We start from the raw sequence: 19,795 nt of genomic DNA on the forward strand, positions 1-19,795 counted from the left end.
TTCCCTGTCCCGCTCACATCGCTCTGTTTCCTACTCTCTTCCACGGCGGGAAATCCAACCAACCACTCAGGACATGTTCTTCTGGGTTTATTCTAGGCATTTACACAAAGATAACAATTTCAAGGTCCTTTAAAACATGGATGAGTAATACTGTTTCTTTTGTCCTGTGACTTGATACTTGATCTTCATTTAAATATACACATTATGGTGATTTTTCCACCTGAATTCATAAAGCTACCTCCCTTTTCTTCATGCTTTCACCAAATTTCAAAATACAGATATACTATTCTATGAGAGTATAACCTGTTTGTCTTCAATGGTTACCTTCCACGTTGCTTTTTAAGTGAGTGTGCGAGGGTTGGCTTTTTAAAAGTTATTATTAGAATAACTGAGTGGAATCACGAGGTCAAAGGGTATGTACATCTCGAGGGTGTGTGTTACATTTTGGGTTATTCGAAATTATCCTCTGTCAACATTACTGGACTGCCTGTTTTTAACTTTCTTATCACTGAAAATAACCAATTCAGTGAATCTGTTCACATAGGAGACTATGTGATTTATGTTAAATAATCAAGAAACTAAAATGATCAATAGTGACATGCTGAATTTCAGAGGGAGAGAGAAAGTCTTAAACCTTCCTGTGGCCACTGATTTACAACACATCTGTCTTTCTCCTGTTCCACTAGTTAGTTCTGGGTAGACCAGATCTCCCATCAGAGAGGCAACTGATCATTCTGTCTTGAAGGGTGATAGACTGATACTATCCTAACCTCTGTTTTTCTTCCACAGTCTCTAAATGAGTCTTCGTGTCCTTGAAGAGACAGAAGTTATAGGACTCATCAGTTGCCTCTCAGAATATCTCATTTCCCTGATTATTATGACAATAAAGATTTGGTGTCTCTAACCTGTGGATGACTCCTTTTGTTGAAAAAAAAAAAAAAGTCATGGCCAGTGTTCAGTACAATGCTGACCGTGGTGGGGTGGGGAGCTAGGGGGACATTTGTGGGGAAGAGCTTGCCTTCAGATCCAAATCCTGCTGAATGGCTAACTGCATTATCTTTCGTAAGTTAGGTAAGTTCTCAGAGACTCGAGCTTCTGCTCATGGACTTTTTGAAGTATAATATACACTTTGAATTTTTTTTTGAGGCAAAATTTATGACATAGAATTGCCCATTGTAATGTGAACAATTCAGTGGGACTTAATGTCGTCGAGATGTTGCACAAACAACACCTCTACCGAGATCCAAAACATTTTCACCCCCCCAGAAGTAAACCCTGCACCCATTAAGCAGACAGTCCCCCTTGCCTCTCCTCCAGCCCCCAGCCACCACTCATCTTCTTCTGTTGTCACTATGGATTGACCCATTCTGGATGTTTCATATAAGTGGAATCATCCAACATGTGACTTTTCGTGTCCGGCTTCTTTCATTTAGAATAATGTGGTTTTTGGGGTTTGTTTTTTTGAAGTGAACATAACTTCAAGGTTTTATTGTCTTCATAATATAACAAAATATGAAACTTAGAACTGGATCACTCGGCCCTTCTTCTTCTTATCTCCTCCCAGTTCAAAATGTTTGCATCTCTTAGTAGCCAGCATTCTCTTAGGTCTGCAATTGGGCTCAACACATTCAAACCTCAGCACAACATTCTTTATAGAGTTAGCCTTTTTCCGGAAAATCGGCTTAGTCTGCCCAACATAGCCACTCTGTTTCCTGTCATAATGTCACTTTCCCTGGGCATAAAGAGAATCTTTGCCTTTCTTGTACTGTGTCACTTTGTGGGGTTGGTGCTTGTCACACTTCCTGCAGGAAAGTCTGACGAGTTTAGGAACGTTTACCATGTTTGCGAGAGGGCTATCAGCACCGAAAGCTAGAAGAACGTTTCTGAAGCTCGTCCACTTTGTTGCACACATATCCATAGTTCACTTCTTTTTTATGGCCAAGTAATATTCCATTTTATGGCTATACCACACTTGATTTATCCACATATATAAAATATGTATATTTTATAAAGCACATAGGTGACGTGTGTAGAGACAGGTGAATTTTCACAAACTAAACACGTCACGTAACTGACAGTCATACTAAGAAACAGATCATTTCTGGGGTGCCTGGTGGCTCAGTCGGTTAAGTGTCTACCTTCATCTCAGGTCGTCATCTGGGGGGTCCTGGGATCATGCCCCAGGTCAAGCTCCTTGCTCAATGGGGTGTCTGCTTCTCCCTCTACCCCTTCCTCCCACTTGTGATCTCTCATGCTCTCTCTCAAATAAATAAAATATTTTTAAAAATAAAAAAAAAATAAAACCATACTGAGACACTGGGCGAGTGTTGTAAGTTATAAGACAAGGCGGCTTATAAACAACAGAACAACAGAAGTTTATTTTTCGGGGCGCCTGGGTGGCTCAGTGGGTTAAGCCACTGCCTTCGGCTCAGGTCATGATCCCAGGTCCTGGGTTCGAGCCCCACATCGGGCTTTCTGCTCAGCAGGGAGCCTGCTTCCTCCTCTCTCTCTGCCTGCCTCTCTGCTTACTTGTGATTTCTCTCTGTCAAATAAATAAGTAAAATCTTTAAAAAAAAAAAAAAGAAGTTTATTTTTCATGGTGCAGGAGGCTAGAGGTCTGAGATCAGGGCCCCAGCATGATCCAGTGAGAGCCCTCTAGTGGGGACAGGGGAGGGGGTGATGGGCAGACTTCTGCTTGTCTCTGAGCAGGGCAGAAGAGGGGGAGCTAGCTCTCTGGGACCTCTCTTGTAAGAGCCCACTCATTATCAATCCATTCACCCTCCTGAACTAATCAGCTCCCAAAAGCCCCCACCTCCTAATACCATCACTGGGGGCATTAGGTTTTCTAGATAAGAATTTGAAAGGGGCACAAACTTCAAGCCCTAGCACTAGCAGAAATGCAAAATCGTAAGCCACTCTGGAAAGCAGGCAGCCTCTCAGCAAGTTCCATGCTCTCCATAAGTTCAATGTCACATTCTATGTCCGGCTCGCTTGACTTGTAGTCATTACGCACCTGATATTTGAGCTCATGTAACACTATTTCATTGCACAAATGCCCCCAAACTTATTTTATCCTTTTTATTCCTGATGGGCATTGGGAAGTTGCTCGCTTGGGTTTATAACCCTTAATCCACCTTTGACTGTATCTGTCTGTACATGTCTTGGAGCACGTTTCTTTCGGGTACACACCAAGGACTGGGATTGCCTGATCCTAAAATGTGTGCACATTACAATTTGGTGACTTCGGGCCACTGATTTCCAAGGAGATTGCTCCGATTTAAATTAGAACCAGCCACCGTTCCAAATCCTTGCCAAATTAGTATTTTCTAGCTTTTTGGCTTTAAATTATAGGAATGGAAGCAAATATTATGTTACCTCTGTCTTTTTCCTGTTTTCCTCGCAGGAAAAACTAAGAGCCTCTCTCCCATCCAGCCCAAGGTCCTGGCTCAGAGGCAGCGGTGTATGGGTGCCCCCTGGTGGCCTCAGGACATCACAACAGGTTTCTCTGTCCCCACTCCCCCAAAGGAGGCCCTGAAGGAACCCCATCTTTGATCTGACCTGTGTCTCCAAGCACATTGTTTACCATGACAATATTAAAGCTACACTAGTTTGGAGGTATTTCCTGTTAGGCACTTATCTAGAGGAATTTTAGGCAAAGACTAAAAAAAAATGGGGAGGCTTTAATTTTTTACAAGCAAAATCATTGGTGGATACTGTGTTCGCTTACTATAAAAACAACTACCCTTAAAAACCTTTCTTTTTTGTGGCACTTGACTTTTTTTAGATGGATTTTAGCTAAAAGGGTGATGCAGTGTTCCATGATTCATCGTTTATGTATAACACCCAGTGCTCCCTGCAATCCGTGCCCTCCTTAATACCCACCACTGGGGTCACCCCTCCCCTCCGAAACCCTCAGTTTGTTTCTCGGAGTCCACAGTCTCTCATGGTTCATCTCCCCCTCCGATCTCCACCCCCCTTCACTTTTCCTTTCCTTCTCCTAATGTCCTCCATGCTATTCCTTATGCTCCACAAGTTAGTGAAACCATATGATAATTGACTCTCTCTGCTTGACTTACTTCACTCAGCATAATCCTCTCCAGTCCCATTCAGGTTGATGCAAAATTTGGGTATTCATCCTTTCTGATGGCTGAGGACTATTCCATTGTGTATATGGACCACATCTTCTTTATCCATTCGTCTGTTGAAGGGCATCTTGGCCCCTTCCACAGTTTGGCTATCATGGACCTTGCTGCTATGAACATTGGGGTGCACAGTAGAGTCTTACCTCTACCACTGATGCCGTGGATGCCAGCAGACCTTGTACCAAAGAGGGAGCCCTCTGGATCATAGGGATCACCATGGGTCCCTCCAGATCAACAGTGTTGGCTGGCCATGTGATTGAGCGATCCACGTGCCATCGTATGTATGTATGTATTTATTTATTTATTTTGCTACAGGTTGGAAAACAGAATAATTCTTGCTCTGGTTGCTGCTTTGAGGGATACAGATATAGGGGAGTCCCAAGACCTGCCTTTGAGAAGTTACCACACCCTCCCCTCCTTCCTGAGCTGAGCAGAAGGTCCAGATGCTTCCCTCGGGGATGGTCCCAATGCAGCCCAGGTTTCCTGGGGGATAACAAAGGTTCTTGGATTCAGAGGGGGCAGGGGGGCTGGGGCTGTTTAGGTAAAAGGTGAAATGTAATTAGAAAGGTGAGTAGGGAGGGATCTGTGCTACTTAATCTGCTCAGGTCCTGTGCAGCGGGTCAAGGCAAAAGAGAACTGTCTCCGATGTTAGAAAATCCATCCGTTTGCCATTCCGTGGTGGCCGTTTGGTGCCTGGCGGTTCCCAGGGTCAGCAGCCTCCCTCCCCCTGACCAGGGTGTGAGTCTGAAGCTCATCTGACCCCCCAACCTCACTTCCCCCCCCCACCCCCTGCCCCGGCTCCACAGAAGGCTTCAGGGATGCTCCTGATCTCAGCTCCCTCTCCTGGGATAGATGCAAAATTAGATATCTCCCAGGGACAACTGGGGTGGGGTTTTGGCGGTTTGTGTGTACATCCTTAGCAGGGTCTGTCAGATAAGGACCGGCTTTCAGTACTTCCTCACGGTATCTCCACATTCGCACCACACACACACACACACACACACACACACACACACACCCTCTTCCCCCCCCACACACACACCCCCCCTTCCCCCCCCCCCCCCCCCCCCCCCGCCACAGACACGGTCACATGAGCGTCCCTCCCCCAAATCTGATCTAATTCTCTCTCTGCTCTGCTGAGGCCCTCCCGGCTTAAGAGGATTGGAGTATTTGCTAAATGGGACCAGGACAGGGTTAGAGAAACAGCGGGGAGACCCAGGGACCAAGATGGCCATGGGGCGGGTTGGGGGGTGTGGAGGAGACAAAGAAGCCGAGAGAAGAGGTGAGGGGTTGTCCTGGAGTGTTGGGGGGGTGGTTGAGAAGGTCAAAAAAGGGCATAACTCTAGCTGACTCTGCAGGAGAAAAAGTGTTTCCAAGAGGACCATGAGCTCTATTAATTTTCAAAGTATCAATCCCCCAAACAAGATCCAGATTAAGTCATTAGAATTAAAAGCCCCGAGCCAGGTTCCTGGATACATAGTAAATAAACCAGCCGAACCCTCTATATAGGACAAACAGATCAGAAAAATAAAATGTTCAATTATCATCTAAAAAGTCAGGCATAAGAGATAAAACACTACAACTATACCCCCAGAAAGACGTGTGTAAGACCTCTGCGGATAAATAGGAACATTTGGTGGAGAGTCTTTGTAAACAACCAAATGAAGGAATAAATACTATCCATTGATTGGAGCGCTGGTATGGTAAGGATGTCAGTTCATCCCCAAACCATGACGGATTTCATGCAATTTTGATTAAATTCCCCCACAAGGCTGCTTAAGAACTTTAGTAAGATCTCAGAGCATCTCTGAAGCAGAGGTCCCGTGGGATACCTGGGAGCCCGGAGAAATGCCCACGGGGGCCCCTGAGTACCAGTGGGGACACACAACAGCATGACCTGTGGGGACCACAGTGGACACAATATCCCACCTCAGAGGGTGGCATGAACGGGGTGGGGGGGATGGTCCCATGGAGAGGGAGTAATCCGGGGTGCAGCCTGACCCGACACTGCTGTCCCCGCCCACGTGGAGGTGGTGCGTGAAGCCAGCGGACCCCCTGGTCCCCTCTGACCCCATGGGAACTGCAGGACTCCATGGGGACAGATTGCCCTATGTATCCAGTAACAGCATCTGAGTCACTTGTCCTCTGGGGGGTGGGGAGGCGGGCACGGGAGGTGTCATCTCCCTCTTGGGATCTGGACATCAAAGGGAAAGAGAGAGGGTTCCTCCAAGGGGTCTTGGGTAAGAGGGGCGCTGTGAAATCGGGGGCCAGGACGGGGTCTAGAGAGAAGTCTGAGGCGAAGGGGTTCTGAGGCCTGGCTGGGTCCGGGGCTGGGACGGGGGTGTGGGCAGAGGGGACATGCCTCGGGGAGCCCCGCTCTGGGTCCCACTGGGCAGGCGGAGGCTAGAGACGCTGGGCTCTGCTGCCTGGGAGACCCTCGTGGACTGTGCCCAGCCACACTGGAGACGCCTGGGATCCCTAGGAACGCCAAGCAAGCAGGGCCCGGGGCCCGGGTGGGGACAGGGAAGGGGACAGGGACAGATGCGGGGACTCCATGGCCCCTCAGTGCAGCAGGGGGTCCCAGACCTCACCCTTTGGGCAGTCGCTGAAGCCTGGGAGCTTGGCCCACCTGGAGGAAGAGACAGAGGGGACAAGGAGGAGGTGTGAAAAAGGGCTTGGCTCTGGCCAGGGGTGGGGTTGCTTGGGAGAAAAAAACCAGGCCTCACACTGCTCCCTATCGCCCCAGGTACAAATCGAGGCCCCTGGGATGTGGGGTGCAGGAAGCTACAGGGGCAGGTGCAGAGGGCAACAGGGGCAGGGCGTGGGCACCCCGCACCCCAGGGGCAGGGCTTCACGGAGGCCCTGAACGCTGGTGCCTGGAGGCCCAGCCCCGCGGCTTCAGTCCGGGCGGGATCACGGCGGGTTTGGACAGCACAGGGGGCTGAACTTGGGGTCCGGCCCCGCGTCTACACCGGGACCCCTTGTTAGCCGCGTGGGAGCCTCTGGCCTCAGTCTGCTCAGCGGGCGCAGGGGAGGGCTCAGCCCCCACCAAGTGCCACCTTCCCAGTAGATCTCGTGAACACTGGGGACCCGGGGGCGCGGGGGTCCCACCCGAATTTGCCGTTCGTCCAGGTGGAGCCTGGTGGCCAGGGCCAGACGCTCCTGGTGGCTGGGGTAGCGGTTCCTCGCGAAATGTATCCTCAGCTCCCGCAGCTGCGCCTTGAGGTACACCGTGCGCTTCTTCAGGGGCCTCGGGAGCCTTTGGGGTGCGGGGGCCCCTGAGCAAAGGACCCAGGGTCAGACGAGCCTCGGAGAGAGCCCCCAGCCCGCCGCCGCCCCTCCCCTGCCTGGGCCGGGCCGGGAGCAGGTGGGAGGCCCGGGCCCGGGGCGCGAGGCACAGCTGCGGGTGGGCGGCAGCGCGTGGACCAGACGCCCTGCGGGCTCCGGCCCAGGCTCTCCCGCTGCCGGCCCAAGTCCCTGCGCGTGTCCGGGCCTCGGTGTCCCCGTCCTTGAAACGGGCCCGATTACAGGTCCCGTCTAGTGATTCCGGGGCCCGCAGCCATGGAAGGCGGGCAGGGTGGGCGTCGCAGGCTCAGACGGGCTCCCACCCCCACCTGTCCCCGGGCTCCTCCCTCGAAGGGCCCGAGCCTCGCTCACACTTGTGAGGGGGCGACTGCGCCCCGGGTCCTCTGCTCAGCCCACCCCCAAGAACTTAAGTCCAGTCCCAACCCCACAGAAGACCCCACAGCACAGTGTGGGACCCCCTGCCCGGGCGGGGGGCCTCCCCAGCCTGGCCCCGGCTCTGGCCCCTCAGGCAGGCCCAGGCGCACCTGCGGGAGGGCCTGGCGCCATCATCCTCCGCTCTCCTCGCTCCCGGGCGGCCTGTGTGCGAGGCTCTGCCCCCAGCACCCGGGGCTTAAATTCCACCGGCCAGCGGTGCCCACCCACACCCAGCTTGAGGGTCCCGGGACTCTCCCTTACTCAGCCCCCCTCGGCCCCGCCCCTGCCGGACTCACAGGGAGTGACTGATCCTTTCCACCCTGTGGGTGGGGGCGGGGCTGGGGGCTGGGACCTCGGAGAACACCCAGCCTGGGTCCCACCCTCAGGGGCTCTCGCCCAGGGGAACCCCACGTTGCCCATCATGTGGGATCCCCATTGCAGGAAAGGGCCCCTGCGCCAGCGCCCTGGGGTCATCCCATCCCTTCCCAGTCCTGGGAGCCCCAGTCACCGGCTTCCCTGTCCAGTCTCCATCCTGTCCTGCCTGCTTGGTCCAGCAGCCTCTCTCCTTGCCCCACAACACCACTCTCGCCTTCTGGTTCCTTCTCCAAGTAGCCCCCGAGTCCTGGACAGAGGGGAGCTCAGACACGCTGGCCCCGATGCTGGTTTGGGGTTCCTGCTGGTTTTCCTATGGGATGGAGGCCGCCGGGGGTGCGGGTGAACGGCTGTCCCTTCCTCTTAGTGAATGAGTGAAGGGGGCTGCTCCGTGTGCGGACTCGGGAGCTCGGGTGGGGACAAGCCCCTCCAACGACACAGACCCACATCTCGGCACCAGACGAGCTCCTCCCTGGCGCTGGGTCTGCTCAGGACTCAAGTCCAGGGAGAACAGAGCTTACAAGGCTCAGGTCTGGGGGAGGCCTGTTATTTTCATGAGCGGGAGATGAGGGGTACGTAGGATGGGGGATCAGACACAAAATGAGGGAAAACAAAACGTTCTTATTTAAGGTTTGCCTGAGTGTCTCACGGGGCATTCTACCGTAAGTGGACATTCGTGCCCCTTCCTTTCTGGCAAGATTCTGCCTTAATTGGACATCTTTTTCTCCTCGGACAGGTAGGAACTCACGGGTCACCAAGTCAATGGCTCTGCTGTCCACAGGGGGCATCTAGCAATTTCCTTGGTGTAGAAGATGTAGCTGGAGGCCACCTTCTCTCTCATTTTTTTTCCTGAAAGATTTTATTTGAGAGAGAGAGAGCGAGCAGGAGAAAGAGCGAGCACCTGCAGGCAGAAAGACAGACGGAGAAGGAGAAGCAGGATCCTTCTCTCGTTTTGTTTTTTTTTAAGATTTTATTTATTTGTTTGACATAGGGAGAGAGAGATCACAAGTAGGCAGAGAGGCAGGCAGAGAGAGAGGAAGGGAAGCAGGTTCCTTGCTGAGCAGAGAGCCCGATTCGGGGCTCGATCCTAGGACCCAGAGACCATGAACCGAGCCAAAGGCAGAGGCTTAACCCACTGAGCCACCCAGGCGCCCCGCCCTCTCTCATTTTTAAAAGAAAGTGAGTGTACCATTTTGTGGATGAGATTGGCCCAGACTGAGAAGAAGGGTCTCCCCGGGATTGGCGGGTAGGACGGTGAGCGCACTCCCACCCATGTTAAGGGTTAACTTGCTTCAAGCTTCTTGCTTGGTGACCTAAACCCCTCGGTTTGTAGCAGAACTAACTAGCCTGCTTCCTTGAGATCCTGCTGCCCGCTGGCTCTGAGGCACAAAGGACTAGGCTTTCCAGAAGGGGGGCCTTGGAAAACAGCCTCAGGTACCTCAGTAATTGGTTCCCGGTGCAGGGAAGAGTCCAGATGTAACTTGTTGGGCTGCTGGACCAGCCCATACTGGGAGACACCTGGGAGCCTTGAGGACTGGCAGGTTATTGAGAGAATCTGGAAGCCTTGCAAGTACAAATGGTTGGGTGCCGAGCACCGGCTTTGCCTGCGCACAACCCCCTCACCATATCCCATACCTTCCCCTTTAAACCCTCCAGCTCCCCCCAGGCGAAGAGGGTGGTCTTTGAGACGTGGGTCCACCATTGTCCCCAATTGCCAGCCTCCTCAATAAGGCCACCAACGTCCTTTCCCACCAACGTTTGTGTCTTGAGTATTGGCTTTCCAGCCGCAAACAGCCAAACCTGAGTTCGGAACCAGTCATCTCTCCAGTGACAGGGAGATGGGGAGTCTGACCATTTCATAGGCTGGTTCTCAAGACAGACTTGGTGACAGCTGTCAGTGTCCCTCAGCCAAGGACCGTCAGGAGGACACCAGGAGGTGAGCACATGTGGGTTTAACATCTCACACATATGGGCATCTCGGTGAGACCCACACAGGACATAGGCTTGTATTTTATTGGGGGAGAAGGGGAAGGTTCAAAGAAAAGTGATTTTTATTATTTTTTTATGATTTTGAATTGGAGTCAGGGGGATGACTGGGGGGCTCAGTCATTAACCGTCTGCCTTCGGCTCACGTCATGATTCCAGGGTCCTGGGATGCAGTCCCAGGTTAGCAGTGGCTGGCTAGGGATGGGGGGAGCCGCCGAATGGGGAGTTAGTGTTTAATGGGAACAGAGCAGTGACAGTCACACAACACTGTGAAAGTACTTAACACCCCAGCTCTTGTGCATTTCATTTTATTTTTTTTAAGATTTTATTTTTTTATTCGACAGAGATCACAAGCAGGCAGAGAGAGAGGGGGAAGCAGGCTCCCTGCAGAGCAGAGAGCCCCATGCGGGGCTCGATCCCAGGACCCTGAGACCATGACCTGAGCCGAAGGCAGTGGCTTAACCCACTGAGCCACCCAGGCACCCCGCCTCGTGCATTTTAAAACAGTAAAAAGGATACATTTTGCATCCTGTAGATTTTACCACAGTTTTTAAAGAAGGTATTATTTATCTTATTTTAGGGAGCAAGAGCGAGCTGGGGGCGTGGGGGTGGGCAGAGGGCAAGGCAGAGAATCTCAGGCAGACTCTGAGCCCGCAGCCCCATGGGGGGCTCCATCCCAGGACCCTGAGATCAGGACCTGAGCCAAAACCAAGAATCGGACGCTCCACCCACTGTGCCGCTCCGCTGCCCCTATTTTACTACAATTTTTGAGGAAGGAAGCGAGGCTGTGCTCCGGGTTGGATGGTGCCGGGAAACAGAGGTCAGGCTGTGACCGGGCGCCCCGTCTGGAAGGCCAGGAGCTGCCGGGTCGGGAGCCGAGGTTAGCAGGGAAAGTGTCTCCCGTGCTAGCCTGTGTGGGAAACAGCCCTCTCTTTGGCGGTTGGGACAGTGTTTGTGTTTCTGCTCGGGAGACAACCTGTTGCAGCCACTGGGAGAACGCACCGCTGGCCCCGAAGCTTTGTCCTCCCCGCCCCCCGCCACAGGCGGGGTCCCTGGGTGTAAGCCGGGGCTCCACCCCTGATAACAGACCACACCATCAGGACTGCCTGGAGAGCCAGCCTCTCTCCGCAGCCCCTCCTAGCGGCGGATATTTGAAATCTGTGCACGTCAGAATCCACTCGAGGCTTGTTATAACCCAGACTACCCTGCTTCTCCCGCTCCCCCGGTTTCTGATTCTTAGAGTATGGGGGCGGAACCCCAAATCTGCATTTCGGACAGGTTCCCAGATGATGCAGATGGAGCTGGTCTGAATCAGAGACGAATCAGGGACCCAGGGACCCTACTTTGAGAACCAGCTCTGTAGGGGTGGGCATGCCTCCCACTTCCACCTGGGCCCCTACCCCTGGTTTTGGTCCCAGAGCTTAGCTTCTCTTAGGGGCAGCAAGAGACCAGCCAGGCAGAAAGAGGAGCATGGAGAGGCAAGCCACCGCAGAGTCTTGCCTGACCTTGGGAGAGCTCTGAGGTTATCCGAAAAGAGGAGAGGGCCAAGAGGTAAGACAGGCAGACAGGAGCAACAAAGGCAAAAACAAAAGAGAGAGAAATTCAAATGCATTTTTCTTAAATGCCAAGCACTATTCTAAGTGCTTTATAATCTCTAACTGGGGTCTCAGCTGGTTGTACCCCCAGCCTTAGTCCCTCCCTGTCCGTCTGTCCTGCATCCTCTCCCTTCCCAGCTGGGCGGACAGGACACCATCCTCCATTCCTCAGAACCCCCTAGTGGCTTGCCACTCCCTTCCACATACATTCTTTGTACTTTTGTGCCCTCCAGAATCTTCCCTCGTTCCCCAGATTATCCAGCTTCCAAACTCCAGTCCAGTTTTTAAGACTGTTTCCTCCCATCCGTCCATATGTCCATTATCTTTCCATCATTCCCCCCTCTGCCTATCTATATCCCCACTGGTTCTGAGAACAGAGATTTCTAGAACCAAAATTGAAAAGCGAACCAGAGAGCCCAGAAAGTGCGGACATCTGGGCAAGAGGACATGGGTATGATTTTGCCCACAGCTGGGAGTGATGGAGCTGACACCCCACAACCCGTTCCCACCACCCCACCCCGAGGGGGGCAGAGTAAGGGTCTGTGTGACATTCCTCAGGCACTTCTAGCTGCCCATAAAGAAAGGGAAGGGGAAAACAAAAGGTTAACTTATAAAGATCACAGTCCTACAAGACAGAAGTCCCCAACAGTTTGCAAATGTCTTTGTGAAAGAAATTTACGAGAAAACCTGGAAGTTAGTTTGTTGCTAGACCGTCCATAGACTCCATTTCCTGGGTAATTACCCATTTCTGGTAATTACCCCTTACCTTGTCTGTAAGCATTTTATATTTCTCTACTGGACAAATACTTAGTTTTACATTGGATTTTGAGCTGTAAAGGAAAAATTATGTATCATTTTAAGAAAATAAGCCTAACACATGATATTCTCAGCCACTTAAAACTTCATATATTTTCTGCAGAGGTTGATTTCTAATTACATACAAATTGTAAAAACGCCAAGTAAAAGTCTGATTTGTTGAATAAAATATTTAAAGAGAAAATCTTCATTGATTTGCCTAAGGAGAGAGTCTCTATTCACAGATTTTTAGTGTTCAAAGTAAAAGTAAAGAATTTTTTGCTGCTTTCTGATTGTCTTTTGGACACATCACCCCACACCCTTCACAGTGATACAGAAAACCAAGGTCAAAGGAAATGCAGGTCAAATTAAATTTCCTTCTAACCTGCAGCCCAGTGACGGATACTTGAGGCAAAGTATAACCTTCCTCCAGGAAACTCCCAACTGTCTCAATATTAAGGCTTTGCTAGAGGGAAAAGCAACCTTAGCTTGACAAGGGCAAGGCTTCCAGTATCTTGTAGGTCCTCTTTAGCCTAGGAAAGTTCTTTGGCAAACCTCCCTCCTTCCTTGCCTCCCCAACTCTCAAGTATATAATCCATCACCCCTCACAACCCTGGGGGAAGCCGGGGTCCTGTCCCCGTGTTTTAATAAAATAACCTTTTTGCACCAAAGATGTCTCAGGAATTCTTTCTTGGCCGTGGGCTCCAGACCTCACCCACATCCAAACACTGCATCAGGAGGACAACAGAGGAGCTGCAGAGTCTGCGAACCCAGAAAAATCTGATAAAGGCTATGTGCAAAAGAATCCTATAGAAAACATTATGTTTAATGTTTAATGTTTAATTAACAGGACTTAGGGGCTGGGAGATCTTTCCTGGCACTCCCTGCAAATTCCCCACAGCCCAGTTAGGATCACTGTGACTGTATAATAATGTAAGAGGGAAGCCTGGCTGGCTAAGTCAGTAAGCGTCTGCCTTTGGCTCAGGTCACGATCCCAGGGTCCTGGGATCAAGCCCCGCATCGGGCTCCCTGCTCAGTGGGAAGTTTGCTTCTCCCTCTCCCACTCCCCCTGCTTGTGTTCCCTCTCTTGCTGTGTCTCTTTATGTCAAATAAATAAATAAAATCTTAAAAGAAAAAAAAGAATGAACATAAGAGAGGGCATTATGAAAAATCCTACATTAAGATATCAAAGATCATAGGGCGCCTGGGTGGCTCAGTGGGTTAAACCTCTGCTTTCGGCTCAGGTCATGATCCCAGGGTCCTAGGATCGAGCCCCGCATCGAGCTCTTTGCTCAGCGGGGAACCTGCTTCCCCCTCTCTCTCTCTGCCTGCCTCTCTGCCTACTTGTGATCTCTGTCTGCCAAATAAATAAATAAAACCTTAAAAAAAAAAAGATGTCAATGATCATAAAAGGATATTGTGAACAATTGTATGTCTAGAAATTTGAAAATTTAGATTACAAACTCCGAGCTAAACACAACTTACCCAAGCAAGCACATATACAAATTAAAAGTCCAAATAGTCCTATTAAAGAAGAATAATCCAGGGGCGCCTGGCTGGCTCAGGTGGTGGAGAGTGTGACTCTTAATCTCGGGGTCACGAGTTCAAGTCCCCGGTTGGGGGTAGAGATTACTGAAAAATAAATAAGTAAATAAAAACACAAGTACATTATTTTTTTTAAAAGAGGAGTAACCCATAATTAACATTTTTCATACAAATAACACACCTTGACCATTTGGTTTTGCCTAGGCATTTCACAGAACAATTGAGAAGGAAATTACATCAGTCTTACGTAAGCTTCCAGAGAACTGAAAGAGAGGAAACATTTTCCATTTTGTTTCATGAGGCCTTGATATCCAAAACCCGGCAAGAACGCTGAGAAAGGAAAATTATAGATCATGGAATCAAAGCTAGACAAAATCAGAAGGAATCCCGCTCATATAAAGGATAATTACATCCTGACCAAGTTGAGTTTATCCCAGGAACGCAAGACAGATTTAATACTTAAATACCAAGGGAGGTAATTTGTCACATTGATATAATAAAGAGAAGATCATATCATCCCAATATAGGTAGGAAGAACCATTGATAAAACTCAAAATCCAATTTTTAATGAAAAATAACAAACTTTTATTTTTTTATTTTTTAAAGATTTATTAATCAATACCCATCCCCCATCCGTGTGATAACTTGTTGCATTTTCCTTCATGGGATACTTAGTGAAATTTTCCCTTTAGTTTTTTTTGTTTTTTTTTTTAATGGTTCCCCGGAGTGATACAACTAAAGCCCATTTTCTGGGTCAAACGGAAGACGTTTTTCAGTGAAAACCTAGAGAAAGAGCAGTGAATGGGAAAGGGGGTACCTTCCATGAATCCATGGGAGTCTCAGAAGAATTTGGAAGAAAGAAGCATCATTCCCAGAAGTGTGGTCCAGAAAGATAAGAACAAAAGGAACCAATTTTCTAAAAAGAGACTGGATCTTCTTTTCTTTTCTTTTTTCCAAGATTTTATTTATTTATTTGACAGAGACACAGCAAGAGAGAGAACACAAGCAGGGGGAGTGGGAGAGGGAGAAGCAGGCTTCCCGCTGAGCAGGGAGCCCGATGTGGGGCTCGATCCCAGGACCCCCGTATCATGACCTGAGCTGGAAACAGATGCTTAACGACTGAGCCACCCAGGCGCCCTCTCATGCTCATTCTTGATAGTAGTAATTTCTTCTTTGTTAGTGTTTTTGGGAGCTACTGATTTCCACAGCCTTTAACAAAACAGCTCGTGTCTTTTATTTTTCTTCGATTTTACATTTTTTATTTTATTAATTTCTGCTCTCATCTTTATTATTTCTTCTCTCATTTCTGACTTCTTGAAATGACATTAAAGATGGTTGATTTTAGGCTTTCTCCTCATCTGGATCTGCTATACCGTTTAATGCTACGGCCAAACCACATGGAAATTAGGAGATGGTGAGCAAATGTTTGCCCACAAATCTGACAACGTAGGGAAAAGTGGACAAATTCCTTGAGAAATGCAACTTTCTGAAACTGACCCAAGAAGAGATCTTAAAATACGAACAATGATGTATCTGTTAAGTAAATTAAGCACATAATTGCCTCCTACAAAAAAACCCCAGGCCCATATGCCTCACTGGAGAAGTCTACCTCCTATTAAGGAAGAAAGCCTACCTTGCACGAAAGTCCCCTCCTGGCATCTGTCTAGGTTTTTCCCCTACCTAATCCCTTCCTCTACTGTTTTTTCGGGGCTCCCTCGCAGAGCACACTTTCCTCTCCAGTTTCCACCCCCTCTTACTGCCCCTCATCTCCTCCCTACTCTGAGGGGCTGAAACCAGGATCCCCGAGGTCACAATGCAACAGCCACACCATCTCCCCACCACCCAGCCTCTGTTCCGTCTTCACACTGAGAAGCACCGGGAAGGCTGGGGCTGGACCCCGTTTGCCTTGGGAAGGTTCTTCACCCCCTCCTGGCCCATGAAGTAGGGGAGGTGGGGGATGGCTCCCACCATGTGAGGCTGTAATAAAGATAGGGGGAGGGGTAAGAGAAATTCAAGGAAAGTGCCTAACTGTCCCCAGCACGTCATAAGCACCCCATGAAGAGTTTGGCTGTGATTTTACTATTACTGCCTGTCCTAGGCATGATTTGCTGCGGAGGAGGGCATCACTTAGTTAAAACTCACTTGTCAGGGGTGTCTGAGTGGCTCAATTGGTTAAGCATCTGCCTTTGGCTCAGATCATGATCTCAGGGTCCTGGGATTGAGTCCCGGGCTGGGCTCCCTGCTCAGTGGGGATTCTGTCTCTCCCTCTGTTCCTCATCACCCCCCGCCCCCGCTGCCACTAAGTGCTCTCTCTCTCTCTCTCAAATAAATAAATAAATAAATAAAATATTTTTAAAAAAATAAATAAATAAAATTCATCTGTCTCCCCAGAGCCCCTCCTCCGGGGAGGAGGGTCATGTGTCCGAACCTAATCCCTGCTAATTCCCGGCCATTCTGCTGAGGCCATTCTTCCAATCATAAGAAGATTGGAGCATTTGCTAAATTAGTCCTGTTCAGGGACAGAGGAGACAAGCAGGGAGGGGCTCAGAGAGCAGGAGGGGTGGAGTGGGGCGAGGACCCAGACATATGGGGGTGGGGAAGAGACATACGCACACCTGAGCTTGAGACTTGGGAGGAAGGAAGAATGAGGGAGGACCAAAGTCGGAGGGGAGGGGAGAAATGCCAGCAGGGTCTAGAGGCCCCAGCAAGAAGAGTATAAAACCCAAGTACCTCTTCCTAGCGGTGGGATCTTGGGCAGGTCCCCTGACCTCCCACAGCCTCGGTTTTCTCATCTGTGAAATGGGGAGCGTAAGAGCGTCTATCTGATACACATCGCATCTCTCTGCTGGATTGTTCTGAGAATCAGCAGTCTTTGGACTGGCTTTCTCCAATGTCTGGCAAACAGTACATGCTCAGTGGGTTTTTCTTTTTTCCTTCCAGTGTATTGAGGTATAATTTATATCCTGCAAAATCTACCCATTGTAACGGTACAGTCTGAGGAGTCTGAACCATCCTATATGGCCATGGAGCCACCACTGTAATAGAGATCTAGAACACACCCGGGGTGCCTGGCTGGCTCGGTTGGAAAAGCATGTGATCCTTGATCTCGGGGTTATGAGTTTGAGCCCCATGTTGGGTGTAAAGATTACTAAGAAAATATAAATAAGCTCTTCCTTTTTGTAGCCAAGTAAGAGTCCATCAGATGGGGCGCCTGGGTGGCTCAGTCCATTAAGCATCTACCTTTGGCTCAGGTCATGATCTCAGGGTCCTGGGATCGAGCCCCGCATCAGGCTCCCTGCGCCTGCTTCTCCCTCTCCCACTCCCCTTTCTTGTGCTCCCTCTCTCGTTGTGTGTCTCTGTCAAATAAATAAATAAAATCTTTAAAAAGAAAAAAAGTCCACTGGATGGCCTGACCACATTTTGTGTGTCCATTTGTTTCTGTCCTTTGCTTATTGCAAATAATGCTACAATGAACAGGAACCCTTGGGTTTTTTTGCTTGAACACCTGTTGTCAGTTCTTTGGGGTATATACTTCGAGGTGGAATTAATGGGTCGCTATGCAGTTCCAGAACTTTTTTGGCACCTGAATAGAAACCCAAACCCATTAAGCAGTCACTCCCCATTCCCTCCCTCCCTGCCAGCTCCTGGCACCCAACCACCCTGCTTTTCCCTCCCTGTGGATTTGCCTCTTCTGGACTGTTCATATGAGTGGAATCCTACAATACGCGGCCTTTAGTGCCTGCTTTCCTCTGTGAATGCCCTGAACTGCACACTTCAAGGTGATAATAATGGGGGCACCTGGCTGCCTCAGGAGGTAGAGCGTGCAAATTTTGATCTTGAGGTGGTCGGTTCGAGCCCCGAATGGGGTGTAGAGAATACTTAAAAAATAGAATCTTATTTTTTAAAAAAAAAAAAGATGATTGTAATGGTCAGTTTTATGTGCTGTGTGTTTTACGACAAAATAAACTTTTATTGGGCTCTTACCACAGACCAGAGGTTCAAGACCAGGTACTTAAGAAAATGATCTCATGGGGCGCCTGGGTGGCTCAGTGGGTTAAGCCTCTGCCTTTGGCTCAGGTCATGATCTCAGGGTCCTGGGATCGAGCCCCGCATCAGGCACCTGCTTCCCTTCCTCTCTCTCTGCCTGCCTCTCTGCCTACTTGTGATCTCTGTCTGTCAAATAAATAAATAAAATCTTAAAAAGAAAAGAAAAGAAAATGATCTCATTTCATTCCCTTGAGGTAGGTTTTCTCAGTGTGTTACAGGAGGGGAAGCTGAAGCTGGGAGAGATGAATCACCTGGGATCCTGGGACCAGAAGGGGCCAACCCAGGCTCCGATAGCAAGTTTGTCTGACCTCACCAATGCTCTGTCCCCCTCTGCACACCCCACAACACACGCACACACAGATCTTAACCTGGGGCTCCTCTAGGACTGAGAGGGACAGAAACAGACAATGATGACTTAACATTTGGAGAAACAGGAAAAGGGGCAAAGAAAAGAGAAAATGGAAGAAGGAAAAGGTACAAATCCAGCAAAGAGGAATGGGGACCTGGGAGTCTGAGGGACAGTCAGAAGGAAAACAAAGAGAGAAGCAGAGGTGAGAGGGACATGGCAGGGACCCGAGGCTGGCGGACAGGGAGGGCCTGTGTCCTCACATGGGCCACTGAGGCAGGATGTGTGGCCACCCCCTCCCCCCTCCTTGCAGAGGGAAACTCAGGGAGCCAGCGATGTCACAGCAGATGGAAGCTGGCATCTGGAGCCCATGTCCCTGATTAATTGGCTTTAGGGAGATACCAAGGAAAAGACAGTGACCAGACAGAGAAAGCACATGGACAGACCCATCTCCCCAGAAACGGGGGATGGGGGCAGAAGGAGAGGGATGGAGTGACCCCTTTTTCTACCTCCCCTGGTCTGCCCCTCCTCGGAAATTTTAAAAAATAAAAATCACCCAGACTTTAAGTAGGATTCAGCATTTTAATTATTGTCACTCTGTGGGTGGCCTGGAGGGAAGGAGACTGGAGTCCCAATGAGTGAGAAAGGGGACCCAGAATGAGGGGTGCTCTCAGCTGCTTCCTTTTCCCCCTTGTCACTCATCAGCTTTAGGAAGTGGAACCTCTGCCATCCCCAGAGTTCAGGTAGCTGGACTCGGGAAAGGAAACTGGACTCTCCTAACAGATTCACCCCTACGAATTCTGCCTGGACCGCCCATCCCCCACTCAGCTGGCGTCATCCTTGTTTGTTTGTCCTTTGTGCCCCACACTGGACTCTGAGTCACTCCCAGGTCTAATGTCCCAGAAGCCTGCATGACTCAGGCCCATAAAGGATGGTCCCGGGGTGTGCTGAGGAACCTATCCTTGTGGGTTCTAGTGATCTCAACATGTCCGTCAGGGGGTTCGGGGGTCTGGGCCATGTGGACCTCTCCCGGCCTGGACCCAGAAAACCCATCTGAGGCCTCGTGACCTTCCTTCTTGCACAGAGGGCCCAAAGCCAGATCCTACCAGCCCATGAAGGCAGACGGCAGGCTCTGCGTCCCTGACCTCAGATCAGACCCCAGAAATCAGCCACAATGGGAGAATTGACACCACAGAAATGGGCAAAGGCTACAAATCAGAGCTTTTCCTCTTCTTTGGGGCGGGTGG

The 19,795-nt window shown here is 50.0% G+C and overlaps 1 pseudogene; it reads right to left on the minus strand.

The window, feature by feature from the left end:
* Positions 1-1,519: 1,519 nt before the first annotated feature.
* Positions 1,520-1,840, minus strand: LOC111160750 (annotated as a pseudogene).
* Between the last annotated feature and the right edge of the window lie 17,955 nt (positions 1,841-19,795).

This window comes from Enhydra lutris, unplaced genomic scaffold (genome assembly GCF_002288905.1).
Source record: "Enhydra lutris kenyoni isolate GAN:26980312 unplaced genomic scaffold, ASM228890v2 scaffoldscaffold77, whole genome shotgun sequence".
Lineage (NCBI taxonomy): Eukaryota > Metazoa > Chordata > Mammalia > Carnivora > Mustelidae > Enhydra > Enhydra lutris.